The sequence below is a fragment of the Cetorhinus maximus genome, chromosome 4, assembly GCF_964194155.1.
Source record: "Cetorhinus maximus chromosome 4, sCetMax3.hap1.1, whole genome shotgun sequence".
NCBI classification, from domain to species: domain Eukaryota; kingdom Metazoa; phylum Chordata; class Chondrichthyes; order Lamniformes; family Cetorhinidae; genus Cetorhinus; species Cetorhinus maximus.
In genome coordinates, this window is record NC_135882.1 from 109,165,726 (window position 1) to 109,179,162 (window position 13,437).

The following is a 13,437-nucleotide window of genomic DNA, read 5'->3' on the forward strand; positions in this document are numbered from 1 at the left end:
TATCTACACTAACATTGCGTATGAAAATACTGTTTTTTTTTATATAAAGCTTGGGACACAAGGTGTCCTAGCCATAAAGTTTATGAGCCTCTGTATTAATTGATCTCCTATGTCTTTACACCATGGGGTGTTGATGTTTCAGGCCAAGTAAAGATAATTGGAAGAGTGAAGAAGGAGGCAGAGAGAGGCAGGGGTGGAGATAGAGAATGGGAGAAGAAGAAAGGGCTAGTTTAGGAGGCAGAGAAATTGAGGAGAGGAGGGGCAGAAAAATGAGGGAGGAGGTACATTTTAGAGGAAAGAGAAGTGGATAATTGTATCAGAGGAGTCAATTAGAGGATGTGGTGCAGTTTTGGGGGAAACTTGCTCTGCTGTACATGGTGGCTGTGGGAGTTCAAATGCTGCTAATGTTCAGCTGGGAAAGAACTGCATGGCATTACTCACCCTGAGAGGTGGGGAGAGGGGAGTAATTGGTCTAAAAATTGCTGAATAGGCTAAGGGATAACTATGCAGAGAAAACATGTTCAGCAGGTGTTGGCCAGTGAGACAGAATTTCTCCAATGGTGGAATCAATATCAAGAGAGTTTAGTCGGGGGGTGGGGGGGATTGGTCATGGATCATTATTGAAAATAGATTCTCAGCGGGTTTGTGGAGTCAAGAAAAAATTTAAAATGCTGTATCATGAAATCGGTATCATTTGCAATTGTATTGAAAAAGTATGCCCTAAGAGTGAAAATTTTACCAGTGGGAATGTAATCTCATCATACGTGGAATTATGACAAGCAGCCTCACTGATCAGAATCTAATCATGGAAACATAGAAATTTCAGCATCTTTTGGTCTATTGTTCTGGTGCAGCATTAGAGCTATCTGCTGTAATCTCATTACTCTTTGCCCGGATGATTTAAATCTGATTTCCTTTTAAATATTGTGATTGACTTGTCTACAGTAGCCACTTGTGGTAATGCATTGCATATTCCAATAACCTTTTGTATTACAAACAATTCTTCTAAGCTCTCCTGGATTAACCCTAAATTTATACCCACTTATTGGTATGTGCATGATAAACTAAGTTAACTCAGATAACTGAGGGTTTGGCTAACCTGTAAAAACTATTAAATTGTTCAGATCAGCATCAAAATAGTTTTGAAAATATAATGTTCAGTGAATTCAAAATGTGAGAAAATTCTGATTGTCTTTTTTTAATTCATTTGCGGGATGTGAGCATCACTTTCAAGGCCAATGTTTATTGTTTGACTCTAATTCCTTTGAGAAGGTGGTGGTGAGCTGCCTTCTTGAACCACGGCAGCCCCTGCTGTTTAGGTGTGTGCACCCACATGGTGCTGTCAGGGAGGGAGTTTGAGGATATTGCCCTTGTAGCAACGAAGGATTGGCAATATATTTTCAAGTCAATATGGTGTGAGACTTGGAGGAAAACTTGTAGGTGATGGTGCTCCCTTGTGCCCGCTGCCCTTGTCCTAGGTGGTAGAGGTCCCTGGTTTGGGAGGTGCTATCAAAGAAGCCTTCTGCAAGTTGCTGCAGTGTATCTTCTATATGGCAGAGGGAGTGAATGTTTAAGGTTGTGGAAGGGGCGCCAGTCAAGAAGTCTGCCTTGTTCTAGTTGGTATTGAGCTTCTAAGTGCTGTTAGAGCTGCACCCAATCAGGTAAGTGGAGAGTAGTCCATCACACTCCTGACTTGAGCCCTGCCATTGGTGGAAAGGCTTGGGGAGCCAAAAGATGAAACACTTCCCACAGAATACCCAGCCTTTGACCTGCTGTTGTAGACACACTATTTATGTGGCTGGTCCAGTTAAGTTTCTGGCCAGTGGTTGAATGGTGGGGATTTGATAATGCTAATGCTATTAGATGTCAAAAGGAGACTAGGTGCTCTTTCATTGGAAATGGGCATTGCCTGACACTTACATAGCGTGAATGTTACTTTCCACTTCTCAGCCCATGCCTGAATGTTGTCCAGGTCATGCTACATACAGACACAGACTGCTTCAGTATATGAGTAGTTTCGACTGCATTTGAACACTGTACAATCATTAGTGAGCATCCCCACATCTGACCTTATGTTGGAGAGAATGTCATTGATGAAGTAGCTTAAAATGGGTGGGCCTAGGACACTACCCAGAGGAATTGCTGCAGCAATGTGCTGGGATTGAAATGATTGGATTTCAACAACCACAACTGCCTTCTTTTGTGATAGATGTGACTACAACATCAAAGCGGAGAGCTTTCCTCCTGATTCCCATTGACTCTGGTTTTGCTAGGGCTCCTTGATGCCACACTTGGACAAATGCTGACTTGATGTCAAGGGCAGTCACTTTCACCTCACCTTGGGAGTTCAGCTCTTTTGGCCATGTTTGGACCAAGGCTGCAATGAGGCCTGGAGCTGAATGCTGCTGGCAGAATCCAAACTGAACATCAGTGAGCAGGTTGGGTGCTGCATGGTGGTACTGTCAATGACCCCTTCCATCACTTTGCTGATGATTGAGAGCAGGGTCATACCATAGTAACTGGTAACATAGTTAAATCCAGTTTGGATTTGTTCTGCTTTTTTGTGAACCAGCCATACCCTGTAACTCAGTGATATTGACCAGTCCATTAGGACAAGTGACCAGCAGGAGTCCTAATCAGGTTGTTTGCTTCAACATGATTTCATTTTGTGGGGGGGAAAAAAAGGCTTTGTAGACTGTTGTGTCATGAGTTGTTTTCTCCACTGGAAATATTTCCAGCAACTATTGAAGTGGTCTTTCAGAGTTAGGTGTTTCTGACAGATCCTCCTCCGAAAACAATTCCCCATACAGTCCTTTAGCTGCTATCTAATATCAAAATGAATAAGTTTGCACAATGTATTTTGATAGGGAGCAGCTGGAGGATTAGTATAAATTTGAATTTTCAACTGTGGTATTTGTGAGAGCGAAGTTGGCTCAGTTGGAGAACCATGAGTTCCTTTCACTTCCCTCATGAACTTCTGGTTTTCTTTTATCTAGGAGCCATAGTTTCTGCCACTGAGAAGACTTACTGACTGTGGAGACTCCAGTGCTATTTTTCCACTTGTCGCCTAAAAATGAATGCATTTCCAGAAAGTTAATTGAAAGAAAAGGAGGTAAAGAGAAAATGCAATCCTGCAATCACTGCGTTTTGTTTTGTTAAAAAAACTTTAATTTATATATCAGCAATTTTATGTTTCATTAGTTTACTTCTCTAGTTTGAAGAGATTGTTAGGGAAATATTTCTCAACCAGCAGGTTATCATGATTATTTATCATTATTTTTGTGAGGGATTGAAATTTCTCCATGGTTTTTACATGCTTGCTGCTGAATGAATGGGCCAGTGATTTTTCACTAGAGTAACTTTGACCTGGTCTCTGAGCAGTCTTGGATGACTCCCTTTGTTTTTCCTCCCATTGTGCCAAAACCTCAGGACAACAATTAATGCATTCTCATAGCTGTATGGCAAGCAGAAGAGGAAGAGGCGACTTGATTGGAACCTTTAAGATCCTGAGGGGTCTTGACAGGGTGGATGTGGAGAGGATGTTTCCTCTTGTGGGAAAATCTGGAACTAGGGGTCACAGTTTAAAAATAAAGGGTCGCTCATTTAAGACGGAGATGAGGAGAATATTTTTCTCTCAAAGGGTTGTGAGTCTTTGGAACTCTCTTCCTCAAAAGGCGGTGGAAGCAGGGTCTTTGAATATTTTTAAGGCAGAGCTAAATAGATTCTTGACTAACAAGGAGTGAAAGGTTATCGGGGATAGGCAGGACGTTACAATCAGATCAGCCATGGCCTTATCGGATGGCAGAGCAGGCTTGAAGAGCCGGGTGGCCTACTCTTGCTCCTGTTTCGTATGTTTGTGTGTTTGTATGTCAGAACAGGGATTAAAACTGTGACTTTTACCTCACCTACAGTACTTAAAAAATTTTTTTGTCAGCAATATTTCCCATCCAAAATGGCAGGTAAGTTAGGTCCCCTCTTGCATGTTCTCTGCCGATACCATTTTAATAGAATAATAGAAATTTACAGCACAGAAGGAGGGCATTCCACCATTGTTCCTGCGCTGGCTGACAAGTAGCCATCCAACCTATTCCCATTTTCCAGCTTAGTCTGTAACCTTGCACGGTTACAGAATTTCAAGTGTGCATCCAATTAACTTTTTGAATTTTAGAGGGTTTCTGCCTCTTCCACCCTTCCAGGCAATTAGCCCCAGATGTCCAGCACCCTCAGCATGGAAAATTTCCACTCGAATCCTCTCCAAACCTCCTATCCCTTACCCTAAATCTATGCGCCCTAGTTATGGTCCCTTCATCCAAGAGGTATAGAGCCTTCCCTGCCTGTTTGCAGAGCCCTCAAAATTTTACACTCTTAAATTAGGTCATTCCTCAGCCTGCTCTGTTCTACAGAAAACAGCCCTATCCTATCCAATCTTACCTCATAACTAAAGCTCCCCAGTCCAGGAAACATCCTCGTAAATCTCCTCCGTATCCACTTCACTGCAATCCTATCTTTCCTATCATGTGGTGACCAGAACTGCATGTAGTACTTCAACTGTGGCCTAACTAGTTTTATACTTCTCCAGCATAACCTCCCAGCTCTTATATTCTATGCCTTGGTTAATAAAGGCAAGTATCCTGTAATCCTTCTTGACAACCTTATCTACCTGTCCAGCTTCTTCAGGGATCTGTGGGCATGCACTCCGAGGCCCTTCTGTTCATCTACACTTCTCAATATCTTACCATTTATTGTGCATTCCCTTGCCTCGTTAACCTCACCAAATGCATTATCTCACACTTTCCCAGTTTGAACTTCACTGTTCTGCCCACCTGGTTAGTCCATTGATGTCTGCCTGCAGTCTACAGCTTTCTTCTGCATTATCAATCGCACGGAAAAATTTTGTATCACCTGCAAACTTCTTAAATCAAAACCCCTATGTTCAAGTCCAACTCATCGATATACATCACAAAAGACAAGAGATCTAGTACTGAGCCTTGCAGAAACCCACTGAAATCAGTCTTCCAGTCACAAAAACACCCATCAACCATTACCATTTACTCCCTGCCTCTGGGCCAATTTTGGATCCAATTTGCTATTTTGACTTGGATTCAATGGGCTTTTACTTTTGTGAGCAGTCTGTTATGTAGGACCTTGACTAAAGTCTTGCTAAAATTCAAATAGACTATATCAAATGCACTACTCTCATCAATCCCCCTTGTTTCCTCCTCAAAAAATTTAACCATGCTGATCAGGTACAACCTTCACTTAACAAATCTCTACTGACTGTCTTTGATTATTCTGTATCTTTCTAAATGAATATTTATCCTGTTCTTAAGAAAATTTAAAAAATAATCTTCCCATCGCTGAGTGCTGACTGACCTGTAATTACTCGGTCTATCCCTTTCTCTCTTTTTAAACAATGATACAATGTTAGCTGTCCTCCTCTCCTCTGGCACCGCACCTGCAGGCAGAGAGGATTGGAAAATGATGTCTCCACTATTTCTTGCTTCTCACAGCCTAGGATAAAATTTTGGCTGGGCCTGGGGATTTATCGACTTTCAAAGATGTTAAACTCCTTAATACTTCAAGTCTCACTATGCTAATTAAATCTAATATTTCCCCCTCCTTCTTGCTGATTGCAATGTCTGTATCGCCTCTTTCTTTTGTGAAAACAGACACAAAGTATGCATTAAAAATCATACCAACATCCTCCACCTCCACACACGCAGGCTATCATTATGGTCGCTCTTAGGCCCTACTCTTTCGTTTGTTATCACCTTGCTCTTTGTGTATTTATAAGAAATCTTTGGGTTTCCCTTGATTTTACTTGCCAATATTTTTCATGCTCTCTTTTTGTTTTCCTAACCCCCTTTCTAATTTTACCCCTACACTTTTTATACTCTTCTAAGTTTTCTGCAGTATTGAGCCCCAAGTGTCTCATAAACTTCCCTTTTTTTCTTTATCCTCTCCTTTAAGCTACTTGACACCTAGCAGGCTCTGCATTTGATAGTCCCACTTCTTCTTTGAGGGAACATTTTGTAACTGGGTATTAAGAGGCGTGCAAGATTAAGTTGGGGTACTTTATATTTTTCCACTTGCTCACTTTTTTTTGAAGAAGCACTCAGCCTATGCGTCTCCCTGTCTGATGTATCTTGTTGGAAATTTGCCATGTGGTTCATTGGTTGCATGAAACTGTGTTGTTGAACCTGCAACTCCATGACCATCCAGCCTCTCAGCTACAAGCTTTCCATAAAGTTACTGTTGTTGCTCATGATACTTTGAGCAGGGAGGGAGAGACTGACGGTGAAGGTCAAAATTGTTAATCTACATTGACACAAGCCACAGCGGGTCAGAGGAATTGTGCTCTAATCCTGGAAACAGTATTTGTGTTCTGGATGTACTGTTCACTTAACAAGACTGAACAGGTTCTGTAAGGGCAAAATGTGTAATTATAATTTACTCATTACTTTTTGTAATAAATTAGCCCAAAGAACAGATGCTTAAATCTATTTATAACCTCTTTCTGGTCCAATATTCTATAAAATATATCAGATTCTCTGCTGGAGTGATTGTTTTAAGATTCCTGATGAAGGCTGCAGCTAACATTGTAAAAGTTGTTTCAGTGGATGTCAGCAGATGAATGAATCAGCATGAGCTCCATGTTGCTGAAATAGACAGGACAGGCCTGTACCAAAATCTGAAGCTAGCCCTTTAGAAAACAAATGAGTGAGCTTGGGGTAACAGTGGAAAAAGGAGGTTGCTAGCTACCAAGAAAAAGGACCAAAATAGTGTGGGGAGATGGAGAGTAAAGGAAAAAGTTAAAATAAAGTTAATGACTAAGAGAATGATTTACAGTCAAATTTTTTATATTCTCCTCACCTTACCTGTCCTCTGAGACTCACTCATATTGCAATGCAGTTCCAAAGGCACCAACGCTCTTTGGGTAAAAGCAAAATACTGCGGATACCGGAAATCTGAAACAAAAATAGCTGGAAAAACTCAGCAGGTCTGACAGCATCTGCGGGGAGGAATACAGTTAACGTTTCGAGTCCGTATGACTCTTGATCAGAACTAAGGAAAAATAGAAATGAGATGAAATATAAGCTGGTTGAGGGGGTTGGGACAGGTAGAGCTGGATAGAGGGCCAGTGATAGGTGGAGGCAAAGAAGAGATTGCCACTCTTTGGGTACCTCACACAAATGTTTGCTACTCTGGGTGGAATTTGCACTTTGCGTTAGTAACGTACAAAATAAATTGCTTTTATACCTTTAATAAAATGTTGGACAGAGGAACTTCATACAAGCACATCATTTTTTTAATAAGCTACTATTGTGCAGGGCGATTTTACCCCGTTGGTGATCTCGTGTACTGAGTATCAATAACAACAACAACTTGTAACTTGTATTTATACAGCATGTTTAACATAGTAAACTATCCCAAGGCACTTTACAGTGGTATTAAACAAAATTTGACAGCAAACCACATAAGGAGATATTAGAGCAGATGACCAGAATCTTGGTCAAAAAGCTGCATTTAAGGAGCGTTTTTGAGGAGGAAAGCAAGGTAGAGATGCAGGGAGGTTTTAGAGGAGCTGAGGGCTTGGCAGCTGAAGTCACGGTCATCAATGGTGGCCCCTATATTAGAGGCCTTGGGTCTTCAGCCACGCTTCTCAGCAAATATTTGCAAGTCTTTTCTTAGCTACAAAATAGGGAACTCAGTGCTGAAAGGGTTAAGGGTTTGACGCTGACTTTGTGCCCACTCCTATTGTTTAGTGTGGTAATGAAATCAGACTGAGTTTTCAATAGAGAACAGATTTGAAATTTATTGTTCATTGTGCCCTTGGAGCAGAAGTGAACCCCACCAGATTTTAAGGGTCATTGCCACAAACCAGGTTAAATTTACTGCTTTTTATATTGCAGCAATGAGATCCAAACCTCTTATCAGTAAAGCTTTTGTGGAAAACTTGCGAGCCATGGAGCAAGTAGGGAAGGATGACTGTATGACACTTTGTATTCAAATTCGTGGCCAGGTGCTAGGAGGAAGCAACATCAACTGGCTTGACGTGGGATGAATGCAGCAGGCCTGAAGTGATGGAGAAACAAATGCAGAGGTCATAGGGTGGATGAATGAGGGTCACTAAGGCACTCTGGGGGGTGTATTTTGTTACTTTGTAAAGCAAGCGTGCTTTCAAGAACTTGAAGAATTTTATAGAATAAACCATCATTTGTGAATATGTTCTTCGTGAAACTGGAAAATATGTTTTTTTATCTAAGGACATCTTGAAGAATTATGTTGCTTTAATGAATTGTAGTCCTTTTCGCTGTACATGTACCATATTTAATGTTTTTACAACATTAAAATAAGTTATGCTATTGAAAATTGTTTCTGGTAAATAAAATAATATTAGTTAAATTCATCAATTTAACAGAAATTACATCCCCTCAGGATTCTGGAATCTGGGGCTTCAGGATTTCATGCCTTACAAAAACTTAAGAGTTACAAAAATGAATGTGTTTTTCTCAAAACGTTTTCATGCTGTTCAGCCACATCCTAGAAGTGAATACTTCTTTCAAAGTATTAACGTGATACACTAGGTGCTAATTATTTTAAATGGGTTCCAATAATTTCACATCAAATATTCCATAAAATGGAATCGTTTATGGTCATGGACAGGCCTTTGTATATGGAGAAGAATGAAATGCCACAAGGGTCGTCCTCTTGGGATCTGGCACGTGCCAGAAGAAAGCTTTCTGCTTCAGAGCACAGTCTTTAGTTCCAGTCAGTGTCCCACACACTGCAAACTGGACGGAGCATTTTAGAGAGCGATTGAAACATCAATGAAACTTCAAATGCAGCAGGGAAAAGAACCTTACAGCTGATGATAGAAAGGTAGGAAGATGTTTATGAAATGTGTTCTTGTAAAGCGGTGAGTCTGTTTATACTGCTTGGAACCTAGGCTGTAAATCAGCCCCTAGTAATGTTTGAGATTCCTCAGAGAACTAGAAGTGTTTACTTAACCAAAGAATCTGTGGTATGTCAGGGAACAGGGGTTCTTAGATCTACTATTCTGGCAATTGACTAAAACATTCCTTTTAATGATGACAAAAGAATTTCCAAAGCAGTAAACAAATAGAATTCAAACCACATCTAATCTTGGAAACACGGATGTATATTATTGAGATATTTTCAGGCTCAAATTTTATATTTTTAATTTGAAGTATACCTGTTGAGAGAAGGTTTTATTTATCTTGAATTCTTCTCTGCAGTGTTATGATCGCTGTAGACTGATAACATTTTAAAATGAAAGGAATCCCCATGACGCAAACGGCAAGAAAACTAAGGGGCACAATTTCACTTTTAAAAACTTTTACTGTGATTAACCAACTAAAATTAACACAATTCAAATATTCATTAACAGGTGAAGGATATTTCAAGTAAAAAGGTAAATTTTGCTTCGGTTAGTTGACACAAGAAAGATATGCTTTGTGTAGTTACAAGCACTTGCATTACTTCCCGTATAAATGTGCAATCTCGGTCTTTTCCAAATCTGCCTCTGTTTTGTAGGATTCCTCACTTCCCATCCAATTGTTTTGGCTCTTGAGTCACATTCACTACCAGTCATATTCCAATTGATGTCACCAGACACAGTTACCACCGACAAGTTGCAAGTCAATGAACCCTCTCTCACTCGGGTCGTGACAGTCCTGATAAAACAGAATCCCCAGAGACTCCCTTCGCTGAACACTTTAAATGATCTGGTGGGCTCTGGCAGCACCTGAACAGCAGAAATGGGCATTGTCCAATCCACAATCCATTGCTTTCCTCTCTTCAGTGCTCTGTGTTTTCCAACTGCATACCACACACAGTAACATAATCTCTGCTCTCTTTTTGGAGACCTGCTTCAATAATACGATCTGTTTGAAGGTTGCCAAATTGAAAACCATTTCATTTGAAGAGAGCCTTACTTATTTTCTCTTCGCACAAAATCCCAGTCTCCTCAATGGCCAAACAGAAAAAAAGCAGGCTGACCCCACCCCACTGAAATTGGCTTTTTGTTTGCCCTTTGCTCCTTTCCTGTTCATCCCAATGGCAACTGAAGGTCACATGGGCATTCCTTGGAACCTAGTGATGTCATAATCAGGAAACCACTTAACCCTCTTTCAAAATACTCCCCAGTCCACTTGGTTCTTTTAAGGGACATTGCACAAAATAAAATACAGGCTTTTCCCAGCACATGAGTAACACAGTGAACAGATTGTTGGCTACTAATTAGAAAGTAGAATACTGTGGATGTTGGAAATCTGAAATAAAGATTGAAAATGCTAGAAATATTCAGCAGGTATGGCAGCATTTGTGGAGAGAGAAACAGATTTACCATTTCAGGTCAATGATCTTTCATCAGAACTGGGAAAAGTTAGAGCGCAATTGTTTTTTTATTTGTTCACGGAATGTGGGCATCGCTGGCTGGGCCAGCATTTATTGCCCATCCCTAATTACCCTTGAGAAGGTAGTGGGGAGCTGCCTTCATGAACGACTGCAGTCCATGCACCGTAGGTACACCCACAGTGCTGTTAGGGAGGGAGTTCCAGGATTTTGACCCAATGATAGTGAAGGAACGGTGGTATATTTCCAATTCAGGATGGTGTGTGGCTTGGAGGGAAACTAGCAAGTGGTGGTGTTCCCTTGCATCTGCTGCCCTTGTCCTTTTAGGAGGTAGAGATCTTGGGTTTCGAAGGTGCTGTTGAAGGAGCCTTGGCGAGTTGCTGCAGTGCATTTTGTAGATGGTACACACTACTGCCACTGTGTATTGTGGTGGAGGGAGTGAATGTTTAAAGTGGTGGATGGTGTCAATCATGTGGGCTGCTTTGTTCTAGATGGTGTCAAGCTTCTTGAGTGCTATGGGAGCTGCACTCATCCAGGCAGGTGGAGATTATTCCATCACATACCTGACTTGTGCTTTGTAGATGGTGGACAGGCTTTGCGGAGTCAGGAGGTGAGTTACCTACCACAGAATTCCCAGCCTCTGACTTGCTCTTATAGCCACAGTACTTATATGGCTGATCCAGTTCAGTTTCTGGTCAATGGCAACCCTAGAATATTGATAAATAGTGATTCAGTGATGGTAATACCATTGAATGTCAAGGGGGAGATGGTTAGATTCTCTCTTGTTGGAGATGGTCTTTGCCTGGTACTTGTGTGGTGCAAATGTTACTTGCCACTTATCAGCTCAAGCCTCAATGTTGTCCAAGTCTTGCTGCATTTGGATATGGACTGCTACAGTATCTGAGGAGTCGTGAATGGCGCTGAACGTTGTGCAATCATCAGCGAATATCCCCACTTCTGACCTTATGATGGAAGGAATGTTATTGATGAAGCAGTTTAAGATCGTTGGGCCGAGGACACTACCCTGAGGAACTCCTGCAGTGATTAACTGGGACTGAGATGATTGACCTCTTACAGCCACAACCACCTTCCTTTGTGCTAGGTATAACTCCAGCCAAAAGAGAATTTTCCCCCTGATTCCCATTGACTTTAGTTTTGCTAGGACGGCTTGGTGACACTTGGTCAAATGCTGCCTTGTTGTCAAGGGCAGCCATTCTCACCTCACCTCAGGAGTTCAGCTCTTTGCCATGTTTGGTCCAAGGCTGTAATAAGGTCAGGAGCCGAGTGGCCCTGGTGGAACCCATATAGAGCATTGGGGAGCAGGGTATTGCTGTGTAAGTACTGCTTGATAGCTCTGTTGGCAAAGCCTTCCTGCTGGTGATCAAGAGTAGACTGATGTGGTGGTCATTGGCTGGGTTGGATTTGGCTATTTTGGTGGACAGGACATACCTGGGCAATTTTCCACGTTGCCAGGTAGATGCCAGTGTTGTAGTTGTACTGGAACAGCTTGGTTACAGGTGTGGCTAGTTCTGGAGCACGAGTCTTCAGTACTATTGCTGGAATGTTGCCAGGGCCCATAATCTTTGTAGTATCCAATGCCTTCAGCCATTTCTTGATATCACATGGAGTGAATCGATTTGGCTGAAGACTGGCGTTTGTGATGCTGGGGACCACAGGAGGAGGCTGAGATAGATCATCCACTCAGCACTTCTGCCTGCAGATGGTTGCAAATACTTCAGCCTTCTCTGGGGAAGATATGTTTGGTGGTAGCATGTTGGAGGTGGCAGATATGGGGGAAAATGAATACAGAGGCTGCTGATGTGGAGGTTGAGGGCAAGGAGAACCCTATTGCGGTTCTTGGAGAGAGGGGAAGGAGCGAGAGCAAAAGTGTGGGAAATGTGGCCGACACGGGTCGAGGGCCCTGTCAACTGTGGTGAGGGGAAGGTGGTTGATAGGGCAATCCTCTATTGAGGAGAAGAATGAAGACTTCTCAGAAACACTGATGTGGATGGTTGCATCATCGGAACAGATGAGACGGAGACGGAGGAACTGGGAGAATGGAATGAACTCAATTCCATTTTGTCCTTGTCCTACCCACCCCGTGCTCAAAACCTGTTATGTCTCTAACTTTTCCCAGTTTTGATGAAAGATCATTGATCTGAAACATTGGCCTGAATTTTACCTTTGGTGGGTATGCGCGATTGGCGGGCCCGGGAGCGACCAATTAATGGCCAGCCAGCATGAAACACGGGCTGAAAAGCTCAGTGTTGGTGGGTGTGGGCGCGGGAAGAGGGTGGGCGATGACATTTCTGTGAGCGCGAGTGAGCTGCAGACCTGAAAATCATCAAAAAAATGTTTAAAAAGCTGCAAAAAAATGTCCATGTATCACAATCAGGCACCTGAAAATATAACTGATAAAAATGTTGCCCACAGATATTTATTTGTTTTATTTCATAATGGGAATTTCATCCCACCCTTGGATGAGGTTTGATAAAAAAAAATGTAAAGGCCGCCTGGCCGATTCGCCTGTCCGCCAACGGTAAGGCTGGATGGGCACGTAAAATCAGAGACGGCTTTGCTATTAATGGGCTTAATTGCCTTCTTAATTGAGGGCAGGCGCGCATCCGACTTATGAGTGTGCCCGCCGAGCAAAATATTACACGAGTGTGCGATAACGTCGGGATGCTCGCCTGATGTCTTCCCGTGCGATTTTACACCCAATCAGGTCAGGTGTATGCCCACCTGCCGGGATGTAAAATTCAGCCCCATTAACTTGGTTTCTCTCTCCACAGATTGTTGGCCACCTTGGAAGCAAAAAACAAGGTATTATGTTACTGGAGTGAAATCTTTTCAAGGTTTTTAAAACAGAACAAAAAGCACAGCAACCATATTAAATGCTGCTAATTGACACATTTGCTCCCTCAACATAATGCAGGGAGAAAATTATTTTATTGCTAGTGGACAAGCTTTATTTCTGAATTTTTAGAACGAAAAGAAGATTGAATAGGGCTGCTGTGATGGCTCAGTGAATTCATCTACTGATTAGTTGTGTCATACAGA

At 41.9% G+C, this 13,437-nt stretch overlaps 1 protein-coding gene across 2 annotated transcripts in view; it reads left to right on the forward strand.

Moving 5' to 3' along the window:
- The window catches only part of greb1l (GREB1 like retinoic acid receptor coactivator), a 410,899-nt gene that overhangs the window by 157,474 nt on the left and 239,988 nt on the right, over positions 1-13,437 (forward strand). For both annotated transcript variants that reach the window (XM_078540619.1, XM_078540620.1), the window contains exon 2: positions 2,997-3,112. The gene's annotated coding sequence lies outside the window, so the exon portion shown is untranslated. The remainder of the gene's footprint in view (positions 1-2,996; positions 3,113-13,437) is intronic.